The sequence below is a fragment of the Monodelphis domestica genome, chromosome 4, assembly GCF_027887165.1.
Source record: "Monodelphis domestica isolate mMonDom1 chromosome 4, mMonDom1.pri, whole genome shotgun sequence".
Classification (NCBI taxonomy): Eukaryota; Metazoa; Chordata; class Mammalia; order Didelphimorphia; family Didelphidae; genus Monodelphis; species Monodelphis domestica.
Genome location: NC_077230.1, coordinates 121497092 through 121524816, shown reverse-complemented (window position 1 = coordinate 121524816; position 27725 = coordinate 121497092). Strand labels below are relative to the sequence as shown.

General features: G+C 34.7%; 1 protein-coding gene and 1 long non-coding RNA gene across 5 annotated transcripts in view; one reads left to right on the top strand and one right to left on the bottom strand.

Annotated features, from left to right (window-relative positions):
* PTPN4 (protein tyrosine phosphatase non-receptor type 4) overlaps positions 1–27725 on the top strand; it is a 259634-nt gene that overhangs the window by 25519 nt on the left and 206390 nt on the right. The gene's annotated exons all lie outside the window — the stretch shown is intronic.
* The window catches only part of LOC103099397 (uncharacterized), a 189450-nt gene that overhangs the window by 17013 nt on the left and 144712 nt on the right, over positions 1–27725 (bottom strand). The window lies entirely within an intron of this gene.

The following is a 27725-nucleotide window of genomic DNA, read 5'->3' as shown; positions in this document are numbered from 1 at the left end:
TTGGAATTAATTGTGTTTTTGTAAGTCAGGCAACAAGCATTTATTAAATGCTTGCTATTTGCCACAACCATTTCACTTGTAAATCCTTCTGGTTCTGGAGTTTTTTTCTTTGGGAATTTATTTTTGGCTTATTCAGTTTCTTCTGGATTTTGGTTATTTAATCATTTTTACTTTTTCTTATCTAGGAATTTTATATATTTTTTTATAAATATGTTTACTGTTTTATCAGTTGTTAGCATATAATTGGTCAAAGTAGTTTCTAATTTCTTTTATTTCCTCTTTAATTGTTTCTTTTTTCTTTATGTTATGAAAAATTTTATTTTTCTCTCCATCTTAAAAATCAGATTAGTTAATTATTTCCTTTATTAAATTTTTTAAAGCTATCCATTAAGTATTCTTCTTGCATTCAATAATATTTAATCTCTTTAATTTTCAGAATTTCTTTTTAGTTGAGGATTTTTTATTTGTTTTCTTAATTGAATGTCCAGTTGCTTGATTTGTTCTGTCTTTTTGTGGGACTGAAAGGATAGTTTAATTAATGATTATTGGATTTAATTGAAGTCAGGAACAACATTTAAGTAAATTTGTAAATTTTACTTAAAATATAACTAGTTATGAACATGTTTTAGAAACCTTTTTTTGAATATCTTTAATAAGGCACCACCTGACAGCACAATTGATGAAGTTCTCTGAAGGCTTGTAAATTTTTAAATGCCCTTCTTCTACTTTCAAAAAAGATGCTTAGGTTTGTTGGAAAGCTGACTCTGAACTATGTCTTTAAGTTTTAAATATGTTTGTGTTCTTGCTTTGTTCTACAGTTGTTTTAGCTGTGAAGTATGATGAAATACTGATTGGTGTTTTCTGTTTTTTTTTCTTGAGGCTTGGTTGATTTTTCTTTATCTCTAGTTATAAAGTTTGAGACACATTGGAGATTTGAATTTTAGGTTTTTTTCCCTGTTATGAATGAATTTTTTCCCCAATTCCAATGTTATTATTTCCAGGAAATTTTCTTAAATTTCTTAAATTATTTCTTCAGGTCCTTTTCTTTATTGTTGCCCTCCCAAGTGTTAATTATTATAGTTTGGTCTTCTGTATCCCTTTTAAAGGTTGGTCACTTTTTCTTGCTCTGCTATCATTTGGTTTTTTAGGTCTTATGTTATGGACTTGTTCTTTCACTTTGTTTTCACTGTCCATTTTTTTTTTGTTCTGCTGAGTCACATCTCATTTTTGCTATTTCCACTAATATTTTCCTTTTGGTTCTTGTGACACTGGCATGAGGAATGAGAGGGTGGTTGAGTTCTGTTAAAGAAGCTCAGACACCATGACCTGCTCCATTTTCTTCACTTTCCAGTAGAATTCTGTTCAAGTACATGAAGCAGTTACAGCCTGGCCAGGTTTTATTAGTTAGGTGTGGGGGAAAAGGGGGACAGAAAGGAAGAAGGTGGGTGAGCAGAGTGAATTCTGTTGAGAGTCTGAGGGATTTTTGCAATCTTTTCTTTGGGACTATCATGGGCAAGGAGGGGGTGCCGAGTGAGCCCTTGTTCAATATATGGAAATATTGGCCTTCTCTGTTATTAGTTGATTGCATTAAAAAAAAACAAAACCTTACCTTCCATCTTAGAATCAATACTAAGTATTGGTTCTGTAAGAGTTAAAATTTAGGGAAAGTGAGGCAGGTAGAAATTGGTTTCTCTCTGCAAGGAGTATTATATTTTTATGAGGTTTATTAAAGGTAAGGAATTTAAGAATATACAAGTAAGAGAAGCACGTGTCTAGGCCCAGAGAGGCCTAGACAACCTCACCTACATCATGAAAAGACCGGTCTCCTCTGAAGCAGAAGTAGGAAAGCGGCCTCAGTAGGTGGAGAACTCCTTTAAATAATAATTTGTGATCTCACCCAGGTAGGAGTTCAGTGTGATTACAAAGCATTCTGGGAAGTGAGCAAGGACTTCTGGGGACTGGAGTCCTGGATTCAAGTCTCCATTTTTACAGTTCTAAGGCAGAAGAATGATATGGGCTAGGCAATGGGGATTCAGTGACTTACTCAGGGTTACACAGCTAGGAAATGTCTGAGGTCAGACATTGAGGTCTGGCTCTCAATCCACTGAGCCACTCAGTTGCCCCCAGTTGATTGATTTTTAACATATTTGGGTTCAGTGCCCTAGTTTATGGAAACAGTTGATTTGCTTTACCTCTGATGCATAAATTCCTTTAGAGAGTTTGAGAGGATAGGAAAAAATGTCTAGATTTTCAGCTTGTTGATTATGTGTGTTTGATATCTGTTCAAGTCTCCTTTGTCTATTTAAGATAAATGAAGTATTTTATACTCCATCCCATCCTTTATGTTTGAACACTTTTTGATTCTCATACTTCAATGATGAGAAATAGCAATTTCTACCCTAGGGTATTTCTTTTACTCTCCTTTCTCTTTCCTTCTCTTAAAACTCTGAACAGAACCAGTCTACTCCCAGGTTCTCTGCTTTTCTTAATTAATTCTCTGATTATCCTTTATTATAATATTACTTTATATTAAAGTTCTGAAAGGACCCTTGTTTCCTTTCCCTTATTAGAATATAAGCACGACATCATCATGATTCCTCAATTTACATTTCTAAGTTTTTCTGGACTTTTGTGTTTGTACAAAACTCAAATTTCTACTCAGTTATCCACACACACACACTTTATTTTTTTTTTCCAACAGAGAAGTTTAAAAGTTTTCTTCCATTAAAGATCCATTTTTTCCATTGTAAAATTATACTAGCTTTGTGTAGGGTAAATTATTCTGGATTGTAAGCCTATGTCATGTGCCTTTTGGAACACTTTACTCCAAAATTTATTATTATAGAAGTTACCAGGTTTTATGTGATCCTCTTGTAGAAATAGGGTTTTGTAGTTCAGGGTTCTTAGGTGTTATAAATAATTGGATAAAAGAAGAAGGAGCAGAAGAGTACTGGGAATTGTAAGTAGAGATTAAAGGATTCTAGGGATGGAAAAAAATTCTTAGGGAAGTATGTATAAGGTAAAGTTGTAAATTGCTATTAAAAAAATTAAGGACTAAGATTCTCAGCAGGCACAGTATATGATACTAGGTAGGCTGCCCTCAGTCTTGTTTGAATGAACCTTATTTCAAGTGACTGAGAAAATTAATTCTCTGAGGTGGGCCTATATCAACTCATCACTATAATTCTGATTTCACACATATGGTTTGGATCCATAAAACTTTTGAAGACTTTCTTTTTATAGAAATTTCTTTATTGTCTCTCCCGAAAAGCAAAGGATATTTGTTTACTTCAGAATGATTCTCTTTGTATAAAGTAGATAAGATCCATAGAGTTATCAATGCCACCCTGGAAATTTTTAAAGAGAAGATAATACTCTTTAGGATAAACTTTTTAGCCTAATATAGTTTTTTACTTTTCTATTTTAATACTGATTTAAGAATCTAAAGAAGTGGAAAGGTACTCTTCACATTTTCTTTCCTTTCCAATATATTGCTGGCTTTTGATCTTTAGAAACATTGTTAAACTCTTGATTTCCTTATGCTGATTCCCTACAGCCATTTTTTCATCTGTCTTATTTCTCTCCTCCTAACTCTGCCAATCCTCCATTTCTTTTTAGGTCTGTTCTTTTACATCACTCTCCCAAATTTTATTGTTTATTTTAAAATTTTATATTATACTCAATTCTTCATATATGCCTTCTGCTTAATTGAATCTTTTTCTTGGTAATGAAGAAATAGGCAAAAATAATCAGATGCAAAGTTCCACACTATAGTCATTGTTTTGAGTAGTGAATTTGAAGTCAGGAAGACCTGGTATCCTAGCCTATGCCATTCTGAGGCCTAGTTAGGCCTGATAACTTAAGTTTCATATTGGAAAGAAAAGAGACATTTGTGGGTAATTGAACAGATGACAAATGGAGATTGGCTTAGCCTTAAAAAGGAAAGGCTATTGGACAAGGATATACATTGGAGACACCAATATTAATTCATTTGAATGAAGCTTTCCTGCTATGAGTTGCCCATGATGATCTGTCAGTCAAATCTTCAGGATGAGGTTTTAAGGACCTTATAGTTTTTTTGTACTCAGATAAACCAGAAGTGATATTAACTGCTTGTCCTGTTAGTACCCTGACTTGATCAAATATCAAGGACAGTTTCAATATCCTTCAATGAAAAACTAGACACACCAGGATTTCATTCTGCCTCAAATAGTTACATGATCCTGAGTAGTCCATTTTGTTTCCAGTTTTTGCTACCCCCCCCAAAAACTGTGCTGTGAATATTTTGTTGTATATGGGGTGCCTTTCTATCTTTTAGCTCCTTGAGTGTAATCACACTGAACAGGAGTGTAATCAAAGTTGGTCAAAGGTTATAAATATTTTAATGAATTTAAGTGCATAATTCCAATTGGTTTCCAAGACAGTTTGGACCAATTAGTAGCTTTACCAGTAGTGTAGTAGTGGGAGCAGCCAGGTGGCTCATTAGATTGAGAGCTAGATGTAAAGATGGAAGGTCCTGGGTTTAAATTTGGCCTCAGACACTTCTTACCTGTGTGACCCTGGGCAAGTCACTTAACTCCCATTGCCTAACCCTTATCACTCTTCTGCTTTGGAACCAATACTCAGTATCCATTCTAGGATAGGAGATAAGAGTTTTCAAATAAAATAGCATATTTTAGTATGCTTGTCTTATCACACTATTGCCTATCTGCTATATTTGCTATTTTATGTGTGTGAGATGAAATCTTAAGAGTTGTTTTGACTTGTATTTTCCAGCATTTTTCTAGGAAGCCTTATCTTTCTGAGAACTATGACTATTATGTTTAAAGGAGCACTGAAGTAGGATTATTCAAGGCTCTGCCACTAACTAGCTTTGTGTCCTTGGGCAAGTCACTTAATTTCTCTGTTTTTAAGGTTCTTTTTCATCTTTCCTACTGCATAGGATTGTTGAAGGGATCAAAGGAGAATGCATATTAAATTATTTTGTAAGGTCTTAAAATGCTGTGTAATTGTAAAATGATATTAAGAGAATACAAAATCTTTTTTACAAATATCTAAATAACATTAGAAAATAATTTGTGTTATCTTTTCTGTCCTTACAAACTGTATTCACAGCTAAATAAAAATTATTTTGTAATTACTTGCTTGTTAAAAAATTATCTTTTCTGGTAGTTGTTTTCATTCACAAACTTATTAAGGCAACTAATTCAAAATCATAGCAGTTCTATTTAAACAATCTAGTGGAGAATCATGTACACTTTAGACACTTAAAAGTTTTCATTGATAATATTTGAAGGTTTTGCCTTTTGGATTTCTTTTAATTATTGTTCAAATGATGCTGTGACTGATTCTGTTAGACTAGTCTGCCTCTTCAAAAATATGAGAATGTAGTTGATCCCTTCAATAAAATGAACAATTTCAAATAATTGAGTTTCAATAAATTATCATAAAACACAAGGAGAATCACTTCTATTTAGTGAAAAGTGAATGTGGGAGTGTCAATATATTTGGTTTGTAGATGCTGCCAGGATGATACTAAAAAGTATCTTCATATGTGAAGAAATGAACAGTTAAAGATCTGTGATTATAAGATTCACTCAAACATTTGTGTGATCACAGTCATAGGTGAAAAAAGATCATTTGGATACAAGGTGATTCTGGGACAGGTTGTATTTTTTGTTTTTGTTTTTTAGCTTAAGTGGTTTCTAGGAAACAAAATGAGTTATTACTAAAAGAAGTATATTAGGTCTGTGAAATAGAAAAAACTTGAAAGCTGAAAGCTAGGAGTTGTTTCCTTTTTTAAATTAAAATATGTTTATGATGAATAGGCAGGGTGAGAAATCACATAAAGAAATGCAGCCAGGTTTCTTAGAAATTCTTTAGTAATAACAGTTACATTCTTTTGATAGTTTTAAGACTGAGAGATTGATTGTGAAGGAAGCATCCAAGATGGAAGGAGTATCTGGAATGTTTAAGCAGAAGTGGGAAAATGTGGGATGAGTTCTAGAAAGTTCTTAGTAATCTGCTTTGAGCAAAAGGGCTACAAGAGAGGGAGAATTGCTATTCCTGGAAAGATAGATTTGCCTGCTTCCTGAGGGTCTTGAATGCCAGGCTAAGGAATATGGACTTTATTTGTTAGGTAGCTGGAAAGTGGTTGAGAGCCTGAAAATTTAAGAGTCTATGGTTTCAGCTAACATTTCAGAACCTGAGTTCTGAAAACTTAGGAAAACCTAAGTTTTTCCAACTTGAGGTCTGGTTCTTTCTCTACTGTACAAGACTGCTTTGCCCTAGACCCTTTGGTCCTCTGGACAAGGTACTTACCTGGGCTTCATTTGTAAAATTACCTGTGAATACAGTTCTAACTTTAAATCTATAATCCTTTGAAATTCTAGGCTGAGACTAAATAAAAATTAATTTCAGTTCTTTGCTCTCTTAGATCTCTTGAGAGAGTTGTTTTAATGAACAGATAGCCAGAGTTTATAATTAATTTGTCAGTGGTGAGGTAAAAGAAATAGATATATTGCTAAAGTTCTTGAGAACAGTTTGTTCCCTTAAGTATCTTTATACTTTTTCTTAACTTTTTTTTTTTAAACCCTTACCTTCCATCTTGGAATAAATACTGTGTATTGGTTCCAAGGCAGAAGAGTGGTAAGGGTTAGGCAATGGGGGGGGGGGGGGGGGGTAAGTGACTTGTCCAAGGTCACACAGCTGGGAAGTGTTTGAGGCCAGATTTGAACCTAGGACCTCCCATCTCTAGGCCTGGCTCTCAATACACTGAGCTACCCAGCTGCCCCCAATCTTAAACTCTTGTTGATACTATTGACCTACCTTAGCAAAGCCTTTTCATAAATAATAGGATGGAAGTTAATGCAAAGGTAATTTTTCATCTAATCTGAATTATTTCAAATTCTGAACAAATGGAATACTAATTAACTTTTACTGTAGTTTTGAAGGGAGCCAATATTAATAAAAATTTATACATAAAATCAAACACTTTTAAATATCCGTATTTATCCATTATAAAAATATTCATAGAGCTAATTATTCAAGAGCATATGGGGCACTGGTCTCTGACATCCACCCCCCCAAAGAAAAAGGTGTGTTGCTTTTCATAATATTGTTTACATGGGATTTTTTTTGTTTACATGGTTTTAATAACAAAATAATACTTTCCTGCCTTTTAAATGCCAATGACTTTTTAATTGAGTGGTTGTGAAATTTCCATTATTGCTAGTTATTTGAAGGGTGTTTCTAACAATTTTTAAAACTAAATAAATATTCCCACAGTCTGGGCAAGAATCACATATTTTCACATATGAATATATAAATACAAAGCAACATAACGGTTTGGGGTTAAGGGTGGGAATGTTTGGTTCTCACAGGCATTTGCCTATTGATTTTTAATGTCCTCTTTTCTTGTTTTTTAGCTATTTTAGTTTTTGTATGAGGATTGATTTGTAGGGTGGCCAGGCTTAGATTCCTCTAATCTCTGAACAGTGAATTTCAGATGACTTGTGATCTACAAAACATAAACATAGAACAAAATAGATGGATTTCATTTAACACAAGTTTTTCATCCAAGTATATGATTAAGTTTGAGGTTTGGCCAACTACCTAGACTTTATAATGTTATATGATTCTATCAAAAAACCTGGTATCAATGGAGATATTACCTAGATGTTTTCTTTCCCATATATGAGAGAAAGACACATTAGCTTTAAAAATTCTCTTATTAATAATTTTCTTAGTCTCAAAATAAAATGTTTTTAATGAATATTTTTTTCAATTAACAAAAATTCTCACCTTATTTCCCATTGTAAAAGAAAGGAAGACAAAGCATAAAAAATAATACATACTCAGACAAAACAAATTCCCAAACTGACCATGTCCAAAAAAGATATGTCTTGGTTGTATATATTGATAAGCTTGTGTGTCAGGACACAAGTAGCTTGTTTCATCATGAGTTTTCTTGAGTAATGGTTGGACTACTGCTTTGATCAGAATACTTAAGCCTTCAAGGATGTTTGTTTTTACAATATTATTTTACTGTATAAGTTGTTCTTCTGGTTCTGCTTACTTTACTGTGAATCACTTCATATAAGTCTTCTCAGTTCTCTGAAATCATCTTCTTAATTTCATAGCACATTAGTATTCCATTATGTTTTTATATCATAATTTGTTATTGACAGTCCCTCATTAATGATTACTCCCTCAGTTTCTAATTCTTTGCTATCACAAAAAGAACTTGAAATATTTTTGTTTGTATGGCTCCTTTTTCTCTTTCTTTGATTCATTTGGAGTTTAAACCATATAAAGGTATCTCTGGGTCAAAGGGTATGCAATTTAAATTCCAAAATGCCTTCCAGAATGGGCCAATCAGGTATGAGGAAGAAATTCAGAGTTTCTTTAATTTGTATTAATCTTTTAACAATTTGGAAATTGATATCTTGAATTTATTTTTCTGAAAACTACCTGTTCATATCTAAATATTAATCAGTTGAGAATTGGATCTTATTCTTAAAATTTTTTTAAATCAATTATTCTCTTTTATCTTTTTATCATTGTTTATCAGAAACACATGGAGCAAAGATACCTACTTCTAGTTTTAGATGTACTGTATTGGTTTTGTTAATGCAAACCTTTTTACATCTCATGTAATCAAGACTGCCCATTTTGCTTTCTTTGATTCTGTCTCTTGTTTGATCATACTCTTCCCTCTCAATTGATTTGATAAGTAATTTCCTCTGTGTTTCTCTCATTTATTTCTGAGGTCCTCCTGGCTAAGTAAGAAACTTATTAATAGCTAATCTTGGTATATGATATGTTGAGTTGATGTATACTTAGTTTCTGTCAGACTGCTTTACAGTTTTCCTAGCAGTTTTTGTCAGATAGGGAGTTCTTATCCTAATAGCTTTGATCTTTGTGTTCATCAAACACTAGGCTGTGGAAAATGTTAATCTATATATTACATTATACAATATATGTATATTGTATAATCTGATTAATTTTTGTTTCTTATCTGCCTCATTGTTTAGATGATTACTGAAATATATTTTGAGATCTGGCACTGCTAGTTTCCCTTTATTCCCACTTTTTTTTCCATTATTTCCTTTGAGGTTCTTGACTTTTTCTTCCTCTAGATGAGTTTTATTAGTATTCCAAGTTTATAAAATAGTCTTTTGATAGCTTTATTTTTATGACATTGAGTAAGTATTTTAGGCAATTTTTTGTTATTGCTCAAACAATAATGAGTAATTAATATTTATTTACATTTATCTTGGTATATATAGTGGTACCTTGATACACAAGCAATTTGAGATGCGAGCAGTCACAATTGGGATTTTTTGCTTTAAGTCTAGAGTGTATATTTGGATCATGAGCTTCTGGCACCCTCCACTAGATAGTCAGCTGAAAGTTCGGTTTCACAAGTTACATGAGGCTGTCTCATTTAGTTCAGTGGCTAGTTCTGGCTGTGCGAGCATCTGTATTGAATTACTTTTGCTTTCTTCTTTATTTTTGTCTTTTATCAGTTTGGGGGGCAAATTTCTTAACTTTTAACCATGAGTCCTGATGACAGAGGAATTTAAGGAGTTACAGTAGCTTCAGGTTTTGCAGAAAATTAGTGGGAAGGAGCCCGAGGTAGATGAGATGAACAATATAAGCGAGATTAAGGAAATGTTGAGAATTTTGGGGAAATTTTAACAATTTACTGAAAAGACACACCCCGAAAAAGTTGCAACAGGTCATTCATTGGAGCTGTGTGATGACACTTGTTTCAGACATTATCAAAATGTTCTGAAAAGGAATGAAGAAAGAAACTTTCATGGAAAGGTTTTTGTTGAAATGGCCTGTAAGTGAAATTGAGGAAAGTGTGGCAAAACAGCAAAAATTCAATGAAGAAAATGATGATAAAAATGATTTAAAAAGTGACTAATTTTAGCAATAAAGTTACATATCATAAGTAATGTATAAAGTCAGTTTTGCATTTAAATGTAGCATTAAGTGTGTAGAGGGTAAGTTATGTTAAGTGATAGTGCAGGAAATGAATACCTTATCTGCCAGTATCTTCACCTGAACCTTGAGGGTAAATAACATTTCATAAGCAAGTTTATTTCTTTACATTCTTTCTTATTATCTCTAAATATATTTATTTGTTATTTATAAAGTACATTTTCATGTTTAAAAGCATATAAAACAAAACGTTTGTGTGGTTTTGGGGAGGGGGCAGAACAGATTAATTGCATTTCCATTAATTTAAATGGGGAAATTCGATTTGACACATGAGCAAATTGATTTAGGAGCTTTGCCATGGAACTAAACTCTTGTGTCTAGGTACCACCATAGAATGTTTTGTGATTACTTGTATAGATCTGTTTTTATGTGTTGGCAAGTGGATTCTCAAGTATTTTATGTTTCCTATGATTTTTAAAAAAACTGAATCTGTCTTTCCATTTCTCCATGTTGGATTTTCTGGGCAATTTTGAGAAACTAATACTTTATATTGGTTTATTTTATATCCTGTAATTTTGTTGATTATTGTATCAATTAATTTTTTTAAGTTGACCTTATAGAGTACTCTAAATCATATCATCAGCAAAATGCTGTGATTTTGTTTGACCTTTGCCTCTGCCTATTGCCTTAATTTCTTTTTTTTTTTAAACCCTTACCTTCCGTCTTGGAGTCAATACTGTGTATTGGCTCCAAGGCAGAAGAGTGGTAAGGGCTAGGCAATGGGGGTCAAGTGACTTGCCCAGGGTCACACAGCTGGGAAGTGGCTGAGGTCAGATTTGAACCTAGGACCTCCCGTCTCTAGGACTGGCTTTAATTTCTTATTTTTTATCACCATAACTAGTATTGCTAATTCTATGTTAAATAGTAATGGTGAAACTGGGCATCCTTTCTTTCCCTTACTGCAGTTATCTTATTGCAATTAGAAGCAGAATAAGGGTTAAATATAGTTTAGAAATAGAATTAGACCTTAATATAGAAATCAGAACAGAATATTTTAATTTATTTTAAATTTTTCATTGATATCCGTTATCAATATTAACTTAGGGGTATAATTTTAAATAGTTTTCTTTCTCTGGTTTAACTTGACTATTTTAGGTATCCAGACTATATTAGAAGCATAAAAGGAATTGGTAGGCCTCCTTATTTTTCATATTTTTAAAAATAGCTTATGTTAGAATTTGTTTTTCCCTTAAATGTTTGATAGAATTTGCTTGTAAGTTCTTTTGGTTCTGAGGCCTAGTTATTTGGCAGCCCATTTCTCGCTTATTCAGTTTCTTTGTTAAGTCTTATTGGCATAGGTGGGACATTGTTTTCTAGGGTTTTTTCATATGTTGTGAATTTACCTTTTTAATTATTGATACTGATAATTTGATTTTCTTTTTAAAATCAAACTAGTTAGCAGTTTATCTGTTTTATTAATCCCCCCCACAAGAGCTATTTATTTAACCAATAAATGTATTAACTTTTCAATTTTGTTAATCTTTGAGTTTTCAGAATTTCTAGTTGGGTATTTGAGGGCCCTAAAACATGGTCTTTTTTTTTTTTTGTAAAGATACAATCAAGTACTTAACTTTTCGTTTATTTTTTTAGTGAGATATATTTAGTTCTAAAAGAAGTATGTTAAGGTCCCCTTAGTATTAAAGTTTACCTGTCTATTTTTCCAAGTAACCCATTTAGCTTTTCCTTTAAGCATTTACATGGTATGCCATTTATATGTTGTCTTAATGTTTATTGTCTATAATACCTTTGAGGAAAATGGAGTTTCTTTTTCTGTTTTTTACTGTTGCTTTGACTGAGATCATGATTGCTACCTCTTTCCTTTTCAGTTGAAACACAATAGATTTTGCTGTAACCAGTTATTTTTACATGTTTCTATTTTTACAGGCATTTCACGTGTTTCTTGTAAAATGCATATTGTTGGATCAAGATTCCAATCCATTGTGCTATTTTATGATCAGTTGTTATTTTCCTCCACTTTATTTCCTTGTATACTTTCCCCTCTCTTTGATTCACCCACTTTAAAAAAAGGTGATAAGCAGTGTACTGAATCCAATCACTCTGGATTTTATGCCATGTGTGCTTCTGTCTCCTTCTGGACAATAAATAAACATTTCCCCATGTGCCAACTCAGGCACTATGAAGTGCTGGGGATACAAAAATAGGTGAAAGATAGTCCCTGACTTCAAGGAGATTACAATCTAATGGAGAAGGCAATAAGCAAACAAATGTGTACAGACTATAAATAGCATAAATAGAGAATGCACTAGAATTGAGGAAATTGGGAATTGGGAAAGACTTCTTGTGGAAAATGGAATTTTAGTTGGGAAATAAGAAAGCCAAGAAAGCTACTAGATGGAGATGAGATGGGAAGACCATTCCAGGCACAGAGAACAGCTAGAGAAAATACCAGGGCCTTAGAGATAGCATCTTATTTGTTGAATAGTGAGGAAGCCAGTCTTATTGAATTAAAGAGAGCATGGCAGAGAAGTGCAAAAATACTGAAAAGGTAGATGAGGCCTAAATTATAAAGGGCTTTGAAAGCCATACAGAAGATTTTGTATTAATTCTGGAGCTGAGACAAGCTATTGGAATTTATTGAAAAGAGGGTGGCATAGTTGAGTCTGTGCTTTAGGAGTCATTTTGACAACTAAATGGAGAATAGATTGGAGAGGTAGATAGACCACTAGCATGCTATTGCAATATTCCAGGAATACAGTGATAAGAGCTTGTATCAAAGTGGCAGCAGTGTCCAAAGAAACTCTAGATATTGCAAAGGTGAAATCAGCCCCTTGGCAACAAAATGGATATGATGGATGAAAGATAGTGAAGAGTTGAAGATGACACCGAAATTTGGGGGCCTGAGTGACTGGAGGAAATAAAATGATGGTTTATTTATTTAAAGTGCAAGGGTTAAAAATAATTTGACTAAATTTGTGAGTTAAAAGAATTATCATGGTTACCGTTTATAAAAATTAAACTGTGATTATGTGAGTAGCTTTATTACAGCAGAGTAGAGATAGTAAAGAGGGAAATATAGGAAGGAATCAGTCTCCAAAGCAGAAGTCCAAAACAGAAGAATCCCTCCAACACAGAAGACCCTCCAAACGCAGAGACACTAATGCAGAAGTTCTCCCTCAACAAGAGCCACCAAGGCAGAAGTGAATCACAATGCCCTCAGCTGTTTTTTATAAGCAGTTTTCTTCATGTTACTTCCTGTCTCTCTGGTTTATCTTTCCTTTCACTGTGTGCTGGTCTATCACATCTCTGGAACCAATCAGTTTGTCTAGGGCAAGGGAAGCAGTGCTTGTGGTCTTTTCTGTGTTAATGACTAAGTAAGTGTGAATTCTCTTTGTTAAATAGGGGTACTTCAAGTTCCTGATTGATTAACTTAAGGTAGACAAGGAATAAAACATTCCCTTTAGCAAAAGAACTCTAGAGAGACAACTAAAAACTAATTAAAGTAATTAATTTAGGAGACTTAAGGGTATAAAACTAACTTACACGAATCTTTAGAATTTCTGTATATTACCTACAAAACTCAGCAGGAAGAGACATTAATTCCATTTAAAATAACTATGGACAGTACAAAATACTTGATCTGTCTGCCAAGAAGAAACTTTAGGAACTATATGAGCACAATTACAAAACATTCATTACACAAATAAAAAGATCCACATAACTGAAGAACTATTATTTGTTCATGGGTATGACAAACCAATATAACAAAAGTTATAATACCTAAATTAATTTACTTGTTCAATGTGTTGCCAATCAAAGTACCAAAGGATTACTTTAGAGCTTTTTATAAGATGTCAAGAATATAAAGAAAGTTCATGGGGAAAAGAAGGAAGTAAAGGGGTTAACAGTTTTATATCTCAAGCTATGGTACAAATCACATCAAAGCAATTTGGTACTGGGTAAGAAACAGGTTGATCAGTTAAACAGAATAGGTACACATTATACCAGCAAAGGAGCATAGTAACCTGAAGTTCCCAGCTATTAGGGCAAGGAGTCATTCTTCAGCAAAAACTGTGGAAAACTGGAAAGAAGTCTGGTAAGAATGTAGTAAGTGTAGACCAATATCTCACACAATGTACTAAAACAAGCTCCAAAAGGAAACTTGACTTAGGTATGAGTGACATCATAAACAGATTAGGGGAACATAGAAGAAATTCTGTCAAGCACAGTAGAGAGGAAGACTTCATGCCCAAACAAGAAAGAGATACATTCACAAAATGTAAAATTTGATAATTTTTATTATATACAGTTAAGGTTTCTGCAGTTAAGCTAAAATTAAGAGAGAAGCAGGAAATCAGGAGGGGGAAAAATCTTTGCATCAAGTTTCTTTGATGAAGGTTTCATTTCTAAGATCAAAATTTATAAGAAAATGAGCCAGTCCCTAATTGATAAATGGTTATGGCCTATTAATAGGCAGTATTCAGAAAATAGAATCCATGCTATTAATTGACAATTGAAAAAATGCTCAAATATCACTATTTAAAATCACTAATAATCAAAAAAATAAAATATCTCTGATATGCCATAGCACATCTGGCAGCTTGGTAACCTTAACAGAAAAGGAAATGACAAATGATAGGTGGGTTGTGGAAAACAGGTACATTAATTCATTTTGGAAGTGTGAACTGGCCCAGCTCTTCTGCAAAATAGCTTGAAATTTTGCCTAAAATGCCTTTAAACTGTGTATATACTCTTCAGCACAGCTAGGCAATGGGGATTAAGCCCTTACAGCTCTTCTGCCTTGGAGCCAATACACAGTATTGACTCCAAGATGGAAGGTAAGGGTTTAAAAAAAAAAAGAATCAATACCTAATAAGTATGGGTTCTAGGCAGAAGAGTGGGTAAGGGCTAAGCAGTTGGGCTTAAGTGACTTAATCTGGGTCATGTAGTGTCTGAGGCCAAAACTGAACTTGGAACTTCCCATCTCCAGGCTTAAGTCTCTATGCACTGGGTCTACTAGCTTCCCATCTGTTTACCTTTTTCATAAAAATTGAATTTTATTTTAATTTCATATCTTTATTTCCTCCCTCTACTGGAAAAGCAAGAAAAAATATATTTCAAGTGTTTACAGACAAAATAAATTCACACCCAAGCCATACCCCTGCCTACCAAAATGTTTCAATCTGCATTGTCAATTACTTCTCTATCTAGAAGTGGGTAGCATGTTTTATCATAAGTCTTCTGGGACTGTATTTAGTCATTGTGTTGATCAGTTTCTTTTTTAGAATTGTCTTTATGATATTACTATAATCATAAAAATTACTCTCCTAATTGTACTCAGTTCACTCTGCATCAGTTTTTATTAGGATTAAAATAGATTTAAGGTTAATTTTGGGGTTCAGTAGTTAATGACAGAGTGAGGATCCTGTCTGAGTAAGCTGTTGGCCTAGTTGGAATCTTGAGGCAGAATTCCTGGTGAGGGGTTCTGAGAATTCTGGGAAGCTTGAAGTGGTTGGTTTTCCAAATGCCAGAGGGAGCTCTTGGAGAAAACCTTGGCTCTGAGAAGCTGGTTAGTTCCTGCTCTCTGAAATTATTCTGGAAACCTGGGAAAATCATACTGGTAGTTAAAAGAGGAAGCAGGTTGGAGTTTGAAAGTTAAGTTGGTGAAGAGTATCCAAAAGAGAAGAAAGAGAGACTGTTTATCCTCTTTGTGGCTCCAGAGCAGAGGCAGACTTTTGCAGCCTACTAGGCCCAGAAAGAACTGAAAGATGGAGAAGTGAGCTCACAGAATCAAAGGAGACAGTAACTATATATATATATATATATATATATATATATATATATATATATATATATTGTTATCTTTAGATTTGTTCCTTTGATAAATATGAGTCATTTCAAATAGGAGTATCTGTTGTTTCATTTACCATTTTTCTAATTTGTTTTTCATCAATTTTAATTCCCCCATGTGCTTCTTGCATATAATACATTTTACAAATGTAATATGTGTAGCTAGATTTTTAATGTTCCTATGTATTCACTACCCCAACTATCTATTGAAAGGAAAAAATTAAGAGCAAAAGTAAAGAAAGATATTTTAATATTATGCTATTGTATTAACTGAGCAGCACCTGACTTCTAAAATATGAAGAATGGCTAACCATATAGTTCCTTTTGGTCCTACTTGCTATACAAACTATGGTTAAAACTTTAATGGATGTTATCATTTTCCCTGCTTTTCTCCATTCCCTTATCCCTTCTGATTTCTTTTTTCCACTTACATTTGTTTGTCCCTTTAGCACTGATGGCGAACCTCTGGAACAGGTGCCAAAGATGCCCACTCTTGGTGGGCAAGTGACCATTCCGCCCTCTGAATTCTTTACTAGAAAGGCAGAGAGACTCAGGTGGAACTGCTCCCCTCCCCCTCTCCATGTGCCTGATGATTTTTTCATATCACTGCCCCTCTGACCAGCCACACAATGGGTGCGTACAGCAGGCAAGGTAGGTGGCTCATAGGCAGCACAGCTGGAGGGGAGGGGAGCTCTTAGGCCACACCCTTCCCCCTTTCTATACTTGCTGAGGACTTTCCTCACTTCACCCACCCCTCCACTCAGCAACCCAATGAGAGCGCTTTCTCCCTCCTCTATGGGAATTGCAGGAGGCAGGGCATGAAGTGTAGTCTGAGGGGAGGGGGGAAAGCCGGCACAGTTTTCTGTCTGGGGAGTGGGGGTGGGGCTTGGCACTCCATCTCTAAAAGGTTCACCATCACTGCCCTGCAGCAACAGCTTTGCATAATTGCCTTATACTTTAAGTGACTTGTGTTCAAATCAATAGTCTGAATAAAGGTAAGTTAATACATTGTGTCTGCCATGAGTTTTGTCTGATATTTAATTAAGTAAATAAAACATGATTATTGTCAAGAGCAAAGGTCCCCAAACTTTTTACACAGGGGGCCAGTTCACTGTCCCTCAGAAGTTGGAGGGTTGGACTATTAAAAAAAAACAAACTATGAACAAATCTGTATACGCTGTCTGGGATAGCGGAGGCTGCAGCGCTGGCTGTGATGGGCCTGTCACACCTTGCACAGGCCCATCACCACCACCACTATACAGCACAGCAGTATACACACTGGGGAATCCCCTCCCCCAGATAGCCACTCACCATGCTGATGTCTTCAATTGTGCAGCCACATAATCCTTTGCACTGCGCATCATTCTCAGAACAAGGCGCCATGCAAAGGGTTATGCCACTGGAAGTAGCCACCACATATAGTGCTCCTCTCACTGACCACCAGTGAAAGAGGTGCCCCTTCCAGAAGTACTGTGGGGGTCGGATAAATGGACTCACAGGGCCACGTGTGGCCTGCAGGCTGTAGTTTTGGAACCCCTGATCAAGAGGATTACAATTTAGTAAGGAAAGAAAATAAAAACAAGTTCTGAGAAGGCTTCCAAAGAGACTTCTTACCTGGTAAAACAATGATAAGCCTCAATTGAGCTGTCATTTGAAGTTGATCTTGAATGCCAAAAATTTATGTGAGAAAATGACACGTGAAAGCTTGAAAGTGTGAAGTATATTCCTGAAAAATATTGTGATTGTGTAAAGTATAAGAAGTGATCATGTGACCAAGAAGGTGGGAAACTAGACATTTTTTCTGATCCCTACTCTCCAACCTCTCTAAAATAGAAATTATACACTAGATAGAAAGTGATCTCAAAACATCTCCATGCTGTAGGATACCTGTAATCCAAAAGAAGGTTTCACATACAGTTAGGCAGCTTAATCAAGGGGTCTGCAGCAATACATGGACTCATGTCTCTTGCATTAAACCCTTTATTCCCCCAGAAACAGGTGGCTCCAGCTCCTACCCCATCCTGCCCCTAGCCCAGGATCTTGGTGCCTCAAGGCCTACCAAATGCCTGAGGCTTCCAGGAAATTCACATCCACTCCTGTTCTAGCTGCTACCTTTCACTTTTACTAAATATCCCCAGACCCAGTGGTTTAAGTGCTTTGCTAAGGTTGGATTGGTTATTCATGCACTGTGTAGAAATTGCACTGGGAATCCTGTCACCTTCAGGAAGGGAATGACATATATTCCTCTAATTGTACACTGGTATTCTTGGTGGCCACATCCCTCCATGCAGTCAGGGGGCAAGACACACAGTACTGGCATCCAGTCTGGGGTGTGTGTGTGGGGACTGGCACGGGTTCCTAAAGAGTTTCAAAAGGTTGCCCATTAGTGTACTAAGCAATATAGGGTGTAGATTCCTATGACATTATTCTCTTCTGGTTCTCTTCCTGTCTATCTTACCATTCCTTCTTAGTGCCCTTTCCTGGATCTTTATCCAGGTCATGCCTTCTAAGTCTTCTAAGGCACTGTCTTGGACCTTTTTCTTTTCAATTATATATTATCATCCTTGGTGATACCTCCAGCTCCTATGGAGACAGTTATAATTTCTGTTTTGATGATTCTAAATTTTTTTTGTTTTAAGTTCTTTCCCTCTAATTATGAGTGAAAAGAGTTTTTAACATAAGGGTTTTCTTTTAAATTTTTGAGTCCCCAATTCACACCCTTTCTCCCTCTCACTGAGATGGTAAACAATCTGATAGAGATTTTACATGTACAATCATATAAAATATTTTTTCCATATTAGTACTTTTATGGTAGAAAACAAAATAAAAATGAAGAAAATGAAATATAGTATGCTTTGGTCTGGATTCAAACTCCTAATAGTTCTTTCTCTGGAGGCAGATGACATTTTTCATAATGAGAGTTTCAGGATTGTCTTGAATAATTATATTGTTGAAAACAAATTATTCACAGTCATTCACCATACAGTATTGTTATTTTTATGTACAATGTTCTTTTGGTTCTGTTCACTCTGCATCAGTATATGTAAGTCTTTCCAGGTTTTTCTGAAATCATCCTCTTCATAATTTCTTATAGCTTGACAGTATTCCATTATAATCATATGTTATGCTTTATTTGGACATTCAAAGGGAAGCATTATTAAGACTGAAAAGGCAGGTAAGAATTTCTTCTTTAAATGACAAATAATACAGAACCAATCATACAATATTTCTTTGAAGGTATAATAGTTGACACTTATGTTGCACTTTTAAGATTTACCAAGCACTTTAAAGTTATTATTTGATTCCCACAACTATCCTGGGTTGTAGATATAATTATTTCCATTTTATAGGTTAGGAAACTAAGTCCGATAGTCTTATAGTGTAGAATTATCTGAAGTAGAATTTGAATTATACTCGTCCTCTGAAGAGGTCCAGGGAATCTAGCCACTGTGTTAACCTAGCTGTCATGGTTACAAAGATTCTCCAACTATCTGATTATTAATGTTGAACAAAGCTTAAAATAGGGAGACATATGGTTACTACCTACATTTGTCATTATTTTAGAGGATGTCTTACAGTCTATATGGAAGAAGGAATCCATATAAATAGTAAGAGCTCCTCATGTTTAAGAGAGGACATCTTGTTGACATTAAGCCCCAGACTATTGTCATCTCCTGAGAGATTTCCATAATCACACATATATTTGGCCTTTTCTAGGAAGCCTTCAATAAACTCTTAATTCCAATGCCACCTTTCTTTTATTTTTTATGTGTTCTTTATAACTCACGTTATATTTGTTTACATGTTGTCTCTTCCATTAGATTGTACATTCTTTGAGAATAACTGTCTTTTGCTTCTTTTTATATTCCTAGCACTTAGCATAGTTCTTGGCCCTTTTTGTTATTGATTAGTCATGTCTCACTCTTTGTGACCACATTTGAGATTTCCTTGTTAAAGATATTGGAATTGTTTGCCATTTCCTTCTGTAGCTCATTTTATAGATGAGGAAACTGAGGCAAACAGGGTTCAGTGACTTGCCATGTATTATATACCTAGATAGTGTTCTAAGGCCGGATTTGAACTCAGGTCTTCTTGACCTAAGGGTCAGCACTCTATCCATTGTACCACCAACATTGTAAGTGCTTAATAAATGTTTGTTGATTGATTACTGTTCCAAAATGCCTTCCAGAAAGGTTAGATTAGTCCAACAGTGTGCTTTTAGTGTACCTGATTTTGTTTTGGTTTTTGCATTTATCATTTTCCTTTTTCCTTTTTTTTGTTATTTTAGTCAAATGGGTATGAGATAGATAGTGTCTCCAAGTTGTATATATTTTTCTGATTATTAGTGATTTAGAACATTTTTTCATATGACTTCTTTGGTGTCTTTGACCATTTATCAATTGGGTAATATTTCTTATTCTTGTAGATTTGACTCAGTTCCTATACATTTTAGAAAAATTTGCTGCAAAGATTACCCCACCCATTTCCTACTTTTCTCCCTATTTTAATTGCATTGGTTTTTTTCCTACAAATTTTTTTATTTTACCTCCTATGAATCTCTGTCTTTTGTTTGGTCTTAAATTCTTTCTTTATCCATAGATCAGAAGGGTAATTTCTTTCCTGCTCTTAATTTGCTGATGATATCACCGTTTATGTTTAAATAATGCACGTATTTTGAATTTATCTTTGTATAAAATTTGAAATGTTAATCAATGCCCATTTTCTGCCAGATTGCTTTCCATTTTTTCCCTACTCTTTGTTATATTTTGAATTCTTACCCCAATAGCCGGGATCTTTGGGTTTATCAGTCACTAAGTTCATTTGACAAGTAATCATTTGTTCATGATATTATGAGTCTAATCTGTTCCAGTGATATACCAGTTTATTTTATTTATACTTAAATTTTTTAATTTATATATTCAATTCCAAATTCTCTCCCTCCACCTTTATTCCTTCCATTGAGAAGGCAATTATATATGTGTATACATATAGATATATAATGTATACACAAACATATATTTTATATATAGTTATATAAAACATGTTTCCACATTAGCAGTGTTCTAAAAGAAAAAAGGAAAAAATAATAAAGAGAAAAAAGCATGCTTTTGTCTGTGCTATGAGTCTTATCAGTTCTCCGTTTGGAGGTGAGATAGCATTTTTCGTACTGAGGCCTTTAGAATTGTTGACTATTCTAGTGTTCAAAGTTACTAAGTCTTTTGCAGTTGGTTGTTATTACAGTATTGCTGCACATTGTTTTCTTGATTTTGCTTACTTGACTCTTCATCAGTTCATATAAGTCTTCCTAGATTTTTCTAAATCTATCCCCTTCATCATTTCTTATAGCACAACAGTATTCCATCTCATTCATATATCACAACTTGTCTAGCCTTTCTCCAAATGATGAGCAGTTCCTCAATTTCCAATACTTGGCCACCACAAAAAGAACTGTTATAAATGTTTTGAAACATGTATATTCTTTTCATTCTTCTTTAATCTCTTTATAATAGAGTCCTAGTAGTGGTAGTGCTGGGTCAAAGGGTATACACAATTTTTATGGTCTTTTGGGCATAGCCAAATCATTTTCCCAAATGGTTGGAGTATAATTTTACCTTTCTACCAACAGTGCATTAGTGTTCCCTGTTCCTACATCCCCTCGAGTATTTGTTATTTTCCTTTTTTTGTTATCTTATCCAATCTGATAGGTATGACATGGTATCATAGTTACTTAAATGTGTATTTCTTTAATTATTAGTGATTTAGAACATTTTTCTTATCATTTGATATCTTTGATTTCTCCTTCTGAAAACTGCTTGTATGTATCCTTTGACCATTTATCAGTTTGGGAATGGATCTTGTCTCGATACATTTGACCTAGATCCCTATATTGAAAAATGAAATATTTATTAAGAAACTTGCTTATAACTCCCCACATCTACCTCACCAATTTCTTTTCTTCTAAAAATTTTTGGCTTCATGGGTCTTATACAAAAAGTTTTAAATTTAATGTTATTAATATCCATCTTTTCTCCTGTGAATCTTTCTGTTTCTCCTTTGGTTATGAAATCTTTCCCTATCTATAAATCTGACAGTTAATTTTTTTCTTTGGTTGCCTAATTTGCTTTGATATAATTCTTCATTTATATAATGTACTTATTTTCAGCTAATTTAAGATGATATGTTGGTCTGTGCCTAGTTTTTTTTTTTTAAACCCTTACCTTCTGTCTTGGAGTCAATACTGTGTATTGGCTCCAAGGCAGAAGAGTGGTAAGGGCTAGGCAATGGGGGTGAAGTGACTTGCCCAGGGTCACACAGCTGGGAAGTGTCTGAGGCCAGATTTGAACCTAGGACCTCCCGTCTCTAGGGCTGGTTCTCAATCCACTGAGCTATCCAGCTGCCCCCCCCCCTTTTTTTAAACCCCTTACCTTCTGTCTTAGAGACAGAAGAGTGGTAAGGGCTAGGCAATGGGGGTTAAGTGACTTGCCCAGAGTCACACAGCTGGGAGTATCTAAGACTAGATTTGAACCTAGGATCTTCTGTCTCTAGACCTGGCTCACAATCCACTGAGCCACCCAGCTGCCCCTGTGCCTAGTTTTTACCAGACTACTTTTGTGTTTTCTCAGCATTTCTTCTGAAATAGTGAGTCCTTGCCCTCATAGTTGTGATCTTTGGATTTCTAAAGCACTAGGTTACTTTTCTCATTTGCTTCTATATATTGTATAGCTAATATATTTCATTGATCAACTGCTTTATTTTGTATCTTGTATCAAATTGTTTTGATGATAATAGGTTTGAATCTGATATTATTCTCCCCCCCCCCCCAGGTCTTTTATGACTTGTTCAATTTCTTTTATTAATGATACCATTAGTTATTACTCTTTTTCCTTTACTTTTAATCTGGATAATTCATAGTTTTCTAAATTGGTGTTTAGTTAGACATATCTCCTAATACCTGCTTTTATTTCTTCTTTAGTTCTTAATTTACCTTTTTCACTTTTGACTCTGGTGATTTGATTTTTTTTTCATTTTTTAAAAAATCAGTGACTTATCTATTATATTGTGTTTTTGTTCTCCCTCAAAAACCAAAGTTTTTTGTTTTTAACCCTTTAAACTTAAGCTTAATCTGACCTTAAATTTTCCGCATTTCTATTTTTATTTTAATTGGGGGTTTTACTTGTCTTCCTTCCTTCCTTCCTTCCTTCCTTCCTTCCTTCCTTCCTTCCTTCCTTCCTTCCTTCCTTCCTTCCTTCCTTCCTTCCTTCCTTCCTTCCTTCCTTCCTTCCTTCCTTCCTTCCTTCCTTCCTTCCTTCCTTCCTTCCTTCCTTCCTTCCTTCCTTCCTTCCTTCCTTCCTTCCTTCCTTCCTTCCTTCCTTCCTTCCTTCCTTCCTTCCTTCCTTCCTTCCTTCCTTCCTTCTAAACAAAGATCATTTTCTCCCCCCCCCCCATAGCCAATGCACGATTCCACTGGGTATCACATGTGTTCTTGATTCGAACCCATTTCCATGTTGTTGGTATTTGCATTAGAGTGTTCATTTAGAGTCTCTCCTCAGTCATATCCCCTCAACCCCTGTAGTCAAGCAGTTGCTTTTCATCGGTGTTTTTACTCCCACAGTTTATCCTCTGCTTGTGGGTAGTGTTTTTTATATCCCTGCAGATTGTTCAGGTACATTGCATTGACCCTAATGGAGAAGTCCATTACCTTCGATTGTACTACAGTGTATCAGTCTCCATGTACAATGTTTTCCTGGTTCTGGTCCTTTTGCTCTGCATCCCTTCCTGGAGGTTGTTCCAGTCTCCATGGAATTCCTCCACTTTATTATTCCTTTTAGCACAATAGTATTCCACCACCAACATATACCACACTTTGTTTAGCCATTCCCCAATTGAGGGGCATCCCCTCATTTTCCAATTTTTGGTCACCACAAAGAGCGCTGCTATGAATATTCTCGTACAAGTCTTTTTCCTTATTATCTTTTTGGGGTATAAACCCAGCAGTGCTATGGCTGGATCAAAGGGCAGACAGTCTTTTATCGCCCTTTGGGCATAGTTCCAAATTGCCCTCTAGAATGGTTGGATCAATTCACAACTCCATAAGCAATGAATTAGTGTCCCTACTTTGTCACCGTCCAGCATTCATTACTTTCCTTTGCTGTCATGTTAGCCAATCTGCTAGGTGTGAGGTGATACCTCAGCGTTGTTTTGATTTGCATCTCTGACTATCAGAGATGTAGAACACTTTTTCATGTGCTTATTAATACTTTTGATTTCTTTATCTTAAAACTGCCTATTCATGTCCCTTGCCCATTTATCAATTGGAGAATGGCTTGATTTTTTTGTACAATTGATTTAGCTCTTTGTAAATTTGAGTAATTAAACCTTTGTCAGAGGTTTTTATGAAGATTGTTTCCCAATTTGTTGCTTCCCTTCTGATTTTAGTTACATTGGTTTTGTTTGTACAAAACCTTTTTAATTTGATGTATTCCAAATTATTTATTTTGCATTTTGTGACTCTTTCTAAGTCTTGCTTGGTTTTAAAATCTTTCCCTTCCCAAAGGTCTGACATGTATACTATTCTGTGTTCACCTAATTTTCTTATAGTTTCCTTCTTTATGATCAAGTCATTCACCCATTTTGAATTTATCTTGGTGTAGGGTATGAGGAGTTGATCTAAACCTAATCTTTCCAACACTGTCCTCTAATTTTTCCAGCAGTTTTTATGAAATAGTGGATTTTTGTCCCAAAAGCTGGGATCTTTGGGTTTGTCATATATTGTCTTGCTGAGGTCACTTACCCCGAGTCTATTCCACTGATCCTCCTTTCTGTCTCTTAGCCAGTACCAAATGATGACCGCTGCTTTATAATATAGTCTGAGATCTGGGACTGCAAGGCCCCCTTCCTTTGTATTTTTTTTTCATTATTTTTTTTCATGATTTCCCTGGATATCCTTGATCCTTTGTTCTTCCAAATGAACTTTGTTATGGTTTTTTCTAAATCAGTAAAAAAAAATTTTTGGAAGTTCAATGGGTATGGCACTAAATAGATAAATGAGTTTGGGTAGGATGGTCATTTTTATTATGTTGGCTCGTCCAACCCATGAGCAGTTAATGTTTTTCCAATTGCTCAAGTCTAGTTTTAGTTGTGTGGAGAGTGTTTTGTAGTTGTGTTCATATAGTTCCTGTGTTTGTCTCAGGAGATAGATTCCCAAGTATTTTGTTTTGTCTAAGGTGATTTTGAATGGGATTTCTCTTTCTAGTTCTTGCTGCTGAGCTGTGTTGGAAATATATAGAAATGCTGATGATTTATGTGGGTTTATTTTGTATTCTGCAATTTTGCTAAAGTGGTTGATTATTTCGATTAGCTTTTTGGTTGAATCTCTAGGATTCTTTAAGTAGACCATCATGTCATCCACAAAGAGTGAGAACTTGGTCTCCTCCTTGCCTATTTTAATGCCTTCAATTTCTTTTTCTTCTCTAATTGCTACTGCTAGTGTTTCTAGTACAATGTCAAATAATAGAGGAGATACTGGGCATCCTTGTTTCACTCCTGATCTTATTGGGAATGCATCTAGTTTATCCCCATTGCAGATGATATTAGTTGATGGTTTTAGATATATACTATTTATTATTTTTAGGAACGACCCTTCTATTCCTATGCTTTCTAGTGTTTTCAATAGGAATGGGTGTTGTATTTTATCAAAGGCTTTTTCTGCGTCTATTGAAATAATCATGTGATTTTTGTTGGTTTGCTTGTTGATGTGGTCAATTATGTGGATGGTTTTCCTAATATTGAACCAGCCCTGCATCCCTGGTATAATTCCTACTTGATCATGGTGAATGATCCTTCTGATCATTTGCTGGAGTCTTTTTGCTAGTATCCTATTTAAGATTTTTGCATCTATATTCATTAGGGAGATTGGTCTATAATTTTCTTTCTCTGTTTTTGGCCTGCCTGGCTTTGGAATCAGTACCATGTTTGTGTCATAAAAGGAATTTGGTAGAACTCTCTCGTTGCTTATTATGTCAAATAGTTTGTATAGTATTGGGGTTAGCTGTTCTTTGAATGTTTGCTAGAATTCACTGGTGAATCCATCAGGCCCTGGGGATTTTTTCTTAGGAAGTTCTTTGATGGCCTGTTGGATTTCTTTTTCTGATATGGGATTATTTAAGAAATCTATTTCTTCTTCTGTTAGTCTAGACAATTTATACTTTTATAAATATTCATCCATATCACCTAGGTTGGTATATTTATTGCCATGTAGTTGGGCAAAGCAGTGTTTAATGATTGGCTTAATTTCCTCTTCATTGGAGGTGAGGCCCCCCTTTTCATACTTGATGCTGTTAATTTGCCTTTCTTCTTTAATTTTTTAAATTAGATTGACCAGTACTTTGTCTATTTTGTCTTTTTTTTTTCAAAGATCAAGCTTCTGGTCTTATTTATAGTTCTATCAAAAGTTCTATCACTTTTGATTTTATTAATTTCTCCCTTAATTTTTAGGATCTCTAGTTTGGTTTTCTTCTGGGGGTTTTTAATTTGTTCTCTCTCAAGTTTTTTGATTTGCATTTCCAATTCATTGATCTCTGCCCTCCCTAATTTGTTAATATATGCACTCAAGGATATGAATTTACCTCTGATTACCACTTTGGCTGCATCCCATAAGGTTTGAAAGGATGTCTCACCATTGTCATTTTCCTCAATGAAATCTTGTTTTTCTAGTTACATGTCCAGTTTGTTGATCTCCTATTTCTTTTATCCAATTTTTAGCTTCTGGTGATAGAAATTTTCCCATTACGTATGCTTTTGCTGCATTCAGCAAATTTTGATGTGTTGTATCATAATTATCTGTCATTAATGAATGAAATTATTGTTTTCATTTCATTCAAAATAATCTCAATAATAAATAATAATATCAATAATTCAGTAATCTCCAGTTCATTTTATAGATGAAGAAACTGGGGCAAACAGAGTTAAGCAACTTGACCAGGATCACACAGCTAGTATGTTGACCAGATTTGAACTCATGAAGATGGATCTTCCTAATGCTAAGCTTAGTGTTCTGTCTACTATGCCATCTAGCTGTTCCTCTAAGAACCTAATGATGATATAAAGTTGAGTCACCCAAAAAGCAGTTTGGAGACATCTAATGAGCCTGAATTTAGGTTTTAATATGTATCAAGGAAGTGTACTGTATACAGAAAGAGGAATAAAGAATGTCAGAGAGATATGTGACTGAAAAGCAAAGTGGGCTAGTTATATGATGAGAACAAGAGATATCTGATAACAGGTCTTTTTGACGTTGGTATCCATACATTATCCAGAGACTTAGGGGAAGGACTCTGGCATATAAAAAAGACAAACATCTGGCAGACATGGCCATTGAGTTACCCTAGGATAGTAGTTCAAATACACGTACACACATAGATGTATATACATCTAATTTAAGAGATTGTATAATGTTCCACGTTATATAATTCAATAAACATAGTGTTATTAGTAGATGTAATTTAACAATGTCTGAAGAGCTCACCATCTAGACTGTCTTCCATAGTTGGTGCACACATTTAATTATATATCACCCTTACTGTTTTATACTTCCTTTGATATTGACAGTCAGAGCTAGTTAAACCATCTGATTGAAATTCAGGGAATCATCTTTTTTATAATGTTAAAGAAATATTAGATTGTCTTTTACATATATGCATAGGAAACACTGTTAAAATAGCTGTCAGTGTTTGCTCTACTAAACTAAATTCATTTTATAGTCAATAAAGAATAAACTTTATGGAATTTTGTATTCTCAACCACCTTTTAATCAGTTAGGAGGCAGCCAAGTGGTTCAGTGGTAGGCATGGAATCAGGTAGACTTGAGTTCCAAATAATAATTGTGTGCCTCTGGGCAAGTCACTTAA